Source organism: Onychostruthus taczanowskii, unplaced genomic scaffold (assembly GCF_017590055.1).
Source record: "Onychostruthus taczanowskii isolate IOZ18803 unplaced genomic scaffold, ASM1759005v1 scaffold40, whole genome shotgun sequence".
NCBI lineage: Eukaryota > Metazoa > Chordata > Aves > Passeriformes > Passeridae > Onychostruthus > Onychostruthus taczanowskii.
The window spans coordinates 4,651,007-4,660,094 of record NW_024501460.1 but is presented as its reverse complement, the minus strand read 5'-3'; the positions used below and the strand labels follow the sequence as shown (position 1 = coordinate 4,660,094).

Here is a 9,088-nt window from a genome sequence, read left to right as displayed (position 1 = left end):
ATACACTTTAATGATAAAATGTAAATAAGGCCTTTTTAAAGCAGGTAACAAACTTCTTTTGCAAACAACAGAAGGTATTTTGCCCACATCACCAATGTTACAGGTGATTCAGCTGAGGGGCCGAATGGACACAAACTGTACACTTTTCCCTTTCTATATGAACTGGTGTAAATCAGGAGAAATTCAACTGGTCATTAAGCATAAGAAATAACACTGGGGTATGCTGTGGCTCTAGCATATTCAGCTATGGGTTTATATTTAAATATTTTTACAGTATCTTTTACATTGGTGCTTGGGGACTCCCAGGTAGTCAGAGATGCAATTAGATAAAAGAGGCTATTTGACTTTTCATCCTTATTCCTTCCTGCCTTGCTTTTGTGGGTTTAAAGCACAATCTTTGGACTAATTAAACACATTTGAATATTCTGTTGCACGTGCAATGAATGAATAATTAGGCTCAAGAGAAAGATTATGTGCTTTCGAGCTGACACTAACACTTCAGCATAAAGGTACCCCAGGCACCACTAAATGTAACCCATGAGCTCCTGCTAATAGCACGCTGCCTCTGATCTCCAGAGGATTATCTTACTCTGGAGCTCTTATAGGAGCTGTATACTGAAAGGGGCCTGAAACAGATACCCTGTAATTTACATCCCTGCTTAGTGCCTCGGTGAGGAAAGGCGGCCTTTGCTCCAAATTGTAAGTGTTTCTTTCCTTCTCTGCTTTTCAGGTCTGAAGTTAAGGCACATGATCTTCAGGATGCAGAATGCTGTAAGAAACCTCTGGGTGGTTTCAGGGAAGAAAGTGCATTTTTTTGCCTTTTTTAAAAATTTAAATTCATATTCAGTACCACTTTTTTTCCCCTACAAACACAGAGAAACCTCTAAAATAAATTATATAGACAAAATCCCATCTCTCTGCTCCAAAGTTAAAGATACCTGCTGCTTTATCCTCACCAAGTGCTATTATTTACTATACCTCATAAATATCAGTCCTTTTCCTTTCCTCTACTTGGCACTTTTCCCATCAATATTATGCTGCTGCATTTTGTTTTTGTTGTTGTTTTTTAACAGAGGTTACCCTCCCAGCCACCACATGATAGTGATTTTCCCCCCCCCCCATTTTGTGGTTGGACCAGCTTAGACAACTAGATAAATATTGTGGGGAGCTGACCCTCAAATATCAGGTTTTCCTGTATTTTTTCACAGAGGTCTTTATTTCCTCAAGTTCTGGGTGGTCTCCTTAAGACAGCAGGGAGACAAACCTGGTGTAGTGAAAGGAGGGGGGAAAGAAGAAGCAGAAAAATCCCCTTAGGATGTTTCCTGTGGTAAAACAGAGTAAGGAATATTTTCAGAAACAGTAAGAAATATTTGAGGGCAGCTCCAGAAAAATTCAAATCCAAGTCTTCTGTGGGGTTCAGTGAACCCTGCACATTGTGCATTTCCTCCAAAACCCAAAGCCAGGCAACTTGAACCTGATTTTGGAGTGAGTAATGGGGACCCTGGCATTTCTGTGCCCCTTGGCAGTTGTGAAGAGGGTTGTGTGGGATTTTTTAAGATGTCTGTTTTTTCAGAGTAAAGTTTTGCTTAAAAAAACAGTGGGCTAGCTACTGAAAATCAGCCCCTATCCGCTATTGTCAGCCACAGATCCAGATGAGGGGCAAAGCTCCTTTACCAACAGTATGGCTTTAGCATAAGCAATCTGCAAATTTCCTCTTATTTGAAAAAGAAAATGATACCTGGACAGGCCAGGAGATAACAACAGGCATGTAGCCTCAATGTCAGCAATACCTGTGACATTGCTAGCATTTCCCTCTGGTTAGCATGGCATATCACACCGTGCCATTGCAGTTCAGTCACTTTTCCATAGGGTCAACCCCCTTAAGAAACCTCCTCCCGCAGGAGGCTGGCTTACGTTTGTTGTTGTTGTTTACACTGTCAATAGGGCATGTCCTCTGCCGGCACTGAGGAGAACTGTACCGGAGAAGATGTAGGACCTGTGTCAGTGTACTTGATCCCTGGATTTCATCACACATGACTTCACTGCAACTGCTTTGCTTTACCCCTTGCTCAACAACAAAGAGGTACCTCCACTTCAGAGCTTTGTATCTGTGCCCAGACTTCAAGGCTGACATACCTCAACATTGAGAATAAAGTGAAAATCTCCTTTACTGTTCCAAAAGCATGCAGTTTGCAAAGTTCAGGTGCTTAGCTAGGGAACATTGTCTGCTGGTCCCAGCTTAAGGTGGCCAAATCCAAACAAAGCTGCTCGTCTCCCTGGGCCGTAGGTAGTCAGGTTGGCCCCACTGATCCCCTTCTGCAGCCCACCCCCAGCCATGGTGGAGCTGCTCTGTGCCTCTCACTGTGCTCTGCTTTTCAGGCTTTCAGGGTTGCAGGTACCTGGCACAGGGCATCTCCTGGGACCCTTCTTCACTTTTCTCAAAGCCCTTTTCTATTGGGAAGAAAACCCCAAAGTGCCTGCCTACTCACATGGATACCACCTATCTCAATGGGAGCTGCTGAGGCAGATTGCTAAACTTAATTACCAGTTCCAAGGGCTGAGACAGTGAATGACAGGTCAATTCATGCAGTGAGCTAGCAAAGATTGCTGATAAGTGCTTTCTAATTGAAAGGATGATAAAACAGCTATTAGTCACTGAGGAGCTTGAAGAATGGGTTAGTCCTGGGGTTTTTTACACTATGAAGAGCAAGAGGTGCTAATCTCATCAGCACTCTGTTGTCATTTCCTACCAGCCTAGTCACTCAAAAGGTCCAGGAGGGATCATGAGTGACATTGCAGAGGGGTGACCAGTTACCGCTCCCTCAGTCCTGTTAAGAAGATTGAATAGAAATAATCATTAGCCATGTGGATAAAGTCTATTAGACTCTGGAGAACATCAGACATTTCTGTGAATTAGGGAAAAAACAAAGAACAAAAAATAACCTCTTGCACAGGTCTCCCTTGGGAAACCAGTTGTGTTAACAACACGATGTATCCTTCACAGAGCACTTTTTTACCCAGAGTGTAATATGGAGGCTGTGGCATCAGAGGTCCCGTACTCCAGTCCCCGCTCCAGCAGCAGCAATGATCTGCTGCATACAAGCAGTTTGAAACTTGGAGGCTGAACTTTGCCCTAGAAAAACCTCTACATGGGCACACGTACCTGTTTGTCACTCAGGCATTAGGACAGTCACTCTGGCAGCAGGGCACAGCAGTCATACAGGATGAGAAATGCTCTTAGGTTGTCACAGCACGAAAAGTCGGTAGAGCTGCTTTGCGAAAGCCCTGTGCCTAGACATGACCCAAAAGTTACTTTCTGCTGCATTAAGTGACACAACACTAGGTGCTGAGAAGGCAAGAAAACAGCAACCACCCATTACAGGAACCTCTGCTGCCTTGTTTCCACGCTGTGCAACCCGGGATGATTTTTTTCTGTTGCTTCTCTTTCCTTTCCTCCTCTTTTCCCAGTCTTTCTAGACGAGAAGATGTTCAGAGTGAGACTGACAGTGTATTTCTTCTATGCCTAACAAAGGGCTACAGTCCTGGCTAAAGGCTCTGGGTGCTGCTGTCACATGGATAATCATCCAGGGCACTTGTACACACCACCTTGCTGAAATTATAGCCATGTTAGAGGTGAGCCTGGGATGTGGCCAAGTGACACAGGCCACAGAACACGTATAAAGTGAGGTTTTGCCAAAGGCAAAAGGTCAAGGCATTTTTGCACCCTTAAGAAGCAGACTTCACTTTCTGCATTAGGAAGAAGTGCCTTACTTTCCCTTTTCTTCTCCACCAACATCCACATAGAGTTCTCAATACATGGTATTTGGCATCTGCAGTGTGAAGCCTGACATTTTCCAGGAGCTTTCAGTACTCCCAAAACTGTGTTTTCCATGTTTGACTAGTGACAGATTTGCTGTCTGTCCATCAAAAATTGTGTAATTTTTTTCTACAAAGAAGACCATTTTGCATGGGAAAGAGTGTGCCTGGCTGGTGCATCTGACTAGATATTGACATGAGGGGAGAGAGACCATATTTACACTAACCAGTGTGTGAAAGCAGTCCAATGATGGCATGATAACTGCTTGCATTTATGGATTCAATGAGTTTGCAAATAATTCCAGATTCCCAAAGTCCTGGAAGTGCAGATCAGTCTTGATCAGCTCATTCTTTTGCTCAGTATACTTTACCTCAAGTCAAAAGCCCCTGACTATGGACAGACACCTTCTTCATAATCAGATGAGCAGGTAGATATTTTGACAGAACTGCATGAGACAAGTCAGATCAGCAGCTCTGCCAGTAAAATCTTTTAGATGTAGCTTGCAAAGGTGGGACAGGGCAAAACATTCTTCCAGCAACTGCATCCAAAACATTCTTCCAGCAACTGTGGACCAACATGTCCAAAGCCAGGAGTGTAGTGACTACACTATTATAGTAACATTTAAACCAGGAGCCTCATGTAGTGCCTGACCATGAATGAAGGTCACCTTGGGCCACGCTACACCACATCTCAGACTTGATCTCCATACACTCTCCATGTTATAATTATCTATCAAATATAGTTATGCATATATAAGTATGCATCAAATATATATTAGTTTCGTTTATGTAGTCTCTAAGAGTACTATCCCTGTTGCACAGGAACCTGTGTTGGTATAAAACTTTTCTTTACTGACTAAGTAAAATATATTCCTATAATATATTTATTTATGGATTTTTTTAAAAATTATTTGTTTATACTTAACATAAATATTTCTAACTTAGGGATAAGCTGTGCCACTCTACATCCATACAAACTCCTATGTGTCCATTCTCACTGCAGGCTTTTCTACTGGTGTTTGGAAAAGTGCACCTGCTGAAGCAGCCCAGTCCGTGGTTGTGGTGGTTATAAAGCTTCAGCATACCTCCCAGTAAAGGCTCCCTCGCCATTTTCACACATTCTATGGAATAAAAGAAACATATCACAATGCCACAGAAGCTTTTCTCCTTCACTCCATGTTTTCATCATCAGTGAACATCCTTTGGATCAAAGATTGTTGTTTGATCCCAGGAAAAGGTTAACAACAGTGTCGGCAGTGCTTAGGCAGTTCCTCCAAATGGCCTACCTAGGGGTGCACTACAAATCAGATCAGGCAACTGATCCCCTTTTATTTTAATAAAAACATATTTAATTTTTCAGGGTCTCTTTTTTTTCTTGAAACATTTTTTCAAGCCAGCTGCAGCTGCATCCTTCATCTCCTCAAGCCACAGCCTGAATTAGCATCCATTTAAATTAATAAGACAGATATCCCAAGTTTTATGTTTCATACTCACAGCCAAGCTGAGCAGATGTGATGCATGTTTACAAATGCAGAGACATTTTGGGAGTTGCCCTGTTTGATGTCTGGACTTGTTTTGTACACACTCCTCATATTGCTGAGAGTTCTTGGGGGAGGATTCTTCCATGGTGACTTTACTAAATGAAACAAAATGAAGCCTCCTTCTGTTTAAGTCAAAGAGAACTTGGCTTAAAGCTTTTTTTTTCTTTTTTCCAGTTGCAAGATATCTCTTTAGCCTATATCTAACTATGTCATCAGTAATTAGGCGTGTAAAGGAAATCAATCTCAACAGGGATGTAAGATTCAAAACCTGCCAGTAAGCAGTAGATAACAACTCTTTTTAAGCACAAGCTCTCCAAAATTATGCTTATTAGTGGAATACAGTCTCTGAGTCAAACTCCCAGATAACCTAACAATAATTAATTTTGTTGAAAAGAATAAGCCTGAACTGTTGTGCTGACCATAGGAATACAAACTACTACGATAAAGCCTGGACAGAGTTCCTCTAGGCTGGGAAGTATGAGCAGCAGCGTGACAATTGCAAGGAGGGACAGCAATGTAAAAAACAAACTTACCAACAAAATAAAAATAAACCTCCTAACACAAATTTAGGCCTGGGAAATGCATGTCAGCCAGTAAGGAACTCTCTTGAAGTTACCTGGAGATTCACGGTGTCCTGACCAGGTGCAAACCACAAGGACCACTTTGGGGGAATTTGTTTCTTCCAGTGGTTGTTTGCATCAATAAGTTTTCTCTGATAGTTACTGGCACTAAGATTTCCCACCCAAGCAGACAGGAAAACATGGCAAAGCATAGTTATTTTGTGATCATACATGTACTTCCACATCTCTGTACACACACAATCACATGCAAACACTGAGAAGGGCAAATGTGGAGCTGAAGAGAGGCAGTGTCCCTTCTTGGTTAAATGTCTGCACAGGTAACATCAGGTTCAAACACTGAGGTGATGTAAATTGGAAATGCTGTGTTTAAATCAGTAGAGTAAGGCCGTTTGATGCTCATCCAAAATATCTTCTCTAAGTACGTAGGCAGGCCATGCCCTCCTAAATCTGAGCAGATCCACTGAGTCAGAGGTAGTTTACAAATAATCAATTTTATTCTTTTTTCCTTCCACATTGAACATATTAATCCATAAAATTTGGGAAAAAATGAAAACCCACTGCAGTGTATTATTAGATTTTGAAAAATCCTGCATTCAACAGTTGGAGTTGGAGTTACTTCCAGGAGTTAGATTAACTAAGTTGCTCTAGCAACACAGTTCTTGAGATGCAGTCAGCAAACCAAGACTACAAAAACAAAGAACCTACAAATCAAGCCCACAAGGACAGGCAGCAAGTTCCATTGCTTCTGACAGCAAGGTAGTTTAAGCCCTGCTTTCATTTGGCCATCTGTGTCCTTAGTGATTTTGAAACTGGGAAGGACCTATTAGATATGTTGAATTGGGGTACTGCCAGTAGCTATTGCTTTCAAGACCTTTACACAGTGAGATGGGAAGAATGTGTCCGTGAAATAGATACTGGAGCCTGTGTGTTTGTGCCTGTGTGTGTCAACTTCAGAAGGAAAAAGGCCTGAATGAGTTAGATCTGTAAGCTTAGCTCCCTTTGGGAAAACTCCTCCTCCAGAAACCTTCTACTTTTTCAGAAAATACACATTCTTATTATTCCAGCTCTCTCATATATTTTGTAATTCTGACATGCAGTGAGATCAATGTCTACATTGGCATGAAGGACTCCTGCAATTATGGCACAAATGAGGAATAAAATATCGAGACTGCTGCACAGATACACAAACTGATGTATAGGAAGGTTTAACATGCTGCTTAACATTCACGAATAAGAGTACAAGTGTACCCAGATACACCTCTATCTTTTATAGTTTCCACTGAATGACTATTTAGTCAAAATTCTTCTATATCACAGAAAGAGCCACTAGGAAGACACTTGGAAGTTGGAAGGACATCACAACACTTTGCCTGTCTGTTTCCATCTTGCATCCATACCCTGTGATTTCAATTCCACCACCAAGTTGGACTGAAGAGGAAGATAAACCAGCTGCCACTCCAGAGCGTCACTCTGATAGGGAGGCAAAGATGTGTGGATGGAGAGCAGCTCAGAGGACACAAAGCTGGCCACTGGTCACACTGCATTGCTTGCTGCACCCCTCGACTCTGTGCCACTTCCAGACTTGCCTTGTAGCTCCATGAGCCCTTTTATCAAACCTGACACCTAGGAATTGCCTCTCTTTGTGATTTTAGAGCTCCCTGCTCCCTCCATACTGGTAATGGAAGCAGCCAGGCATCTGGAACAATTGGCAAGTCCCTATTGCCCTCCCACAGAGTGGGGCAGGCCCTCCCATCCATTTGCTCTCTGGACCAGGAGTGCAGGAGGGGACAGGGGTCCTACCCACATGGCAGCCATGGCAGCCGAGCTCAGCTGGGAGGTGCCTGCAGCTCCCAGGTTCAACCCCTCCACATCAGCAACTGGAATTTCTCAGATGAATGCTCCTGCCCTGGAACTCACTCCCCTTGGCAGCTACTCAGACCTTGAGTCTAATAACCTTCAGGGCGCCATACAAACTTCATTAATTTTGTTTAACCTTCTATTAACTGAGTTTCTTCTACAGTTTTCTCTGGGATTGAGACCTCCATGGCAAACAGGAGTGAAACAAACTTGTTAAGTTTTCCTGCTAAAGACAGCAGGGCAACAAAGTATCCCATGCTATCTAAACCAAAAAACAGTACTGAAATGTGTACAAGAAAACAACCTTAACATTGATAAACCTAAAAAAAACTGTCTGTAAAGAGCTGACTGCCTCTGCTTGTCTCTTTGGTGAAGAAAACATTTCAGACACAGAGCAGGGATATAGCAAAGGGCCAAAATAAAATACAGAATTAATATATTTTTTAATTTGTAAAAACACCTGCTATACTAAGGATGCAAGAAAAGTATTTCTTTCCTCTCTGAGCAATTGCTAGAGTTGCTGCAGAGACATTTTGCAATTGTGAATACAAAAGCAGGTGGTTTATCTGGCAGTGAAGCTGTGGTTATGATGAAAGTCTGAGGACTCTGTGATGGCATACACATGATCCCCTGTGCTACAGCTCACCCAGTCTCTCACCTTTTTTTCCATGACATTGGATTTTGTCATGACGTTTTTGAACCCTTGCCTGTGGTTTCAGATCATCTCCTCCCTCAGGTGAAGGGACTGCCTCAGGGAAAGACAGCCTAGCCAAAGGCTCTTGTCCTAGTTGCCAGGATGAAGTAGGGGAGGGGAGGAGAGGTTTAAGGGATTTTAGATTGTTCCCTATAATTTGACAGTTGTTAATCATGTTCCAGCTCTCTTAGTGCCTCCAGCTCCTTCATAACTTGGTATGTACCTGCAGAACTCCAAGGATTTCAGTGGAGCTGCATAAGATGAAAAGAAAAAAAAACCCGAGTTGTTCCCAAAGCACTTCAAAATTAATTGGCTAGATTGTGGTGTTGAGGTTTGTTGAGCTTTTTCAAAAATCCTGACAATTTCTGCGGCTCAAAGCAGGGTAGAACTGACTTTCAGAGTCAGCGTGGTTGGAGCACATTGCATTTCCTCAAAGATAAGAGAAGAGAATCATTTCACACTTTGCCTGGATTTGCAGTAACACTGGAGGTATGTGAATCACAGCGATAAATGTTGCAATGCACAGCGGACTCCTGATTCAAAGTCTTCCCTTTATGAAGCTTTCCTATCTCTAAGACAGTATGATGTAGCTCTTGGGT

General features: G+C 42.5%; 1 long non-coding RNA gene across 1 annotated transcript; it reads left to right on the top strand.

Annotated features, from left to right (window-relative positions):
- The first annotated feature begins 617 nt into the window (after positions 1–617).
- On the top strand, positions 618–3,590 carry LOC121340452. The gene is made up of 3 exons (XR_005953311.1): positions 618–699; positions 1,945–2,083; positions 3,469–3,590. It is a non-coding gene; the product is annotated as an uncharacterized LOC121340452 (long non-coding RNA).
- Positions 3,591–9,088: the final 5,498 nt, after the last annotated feature.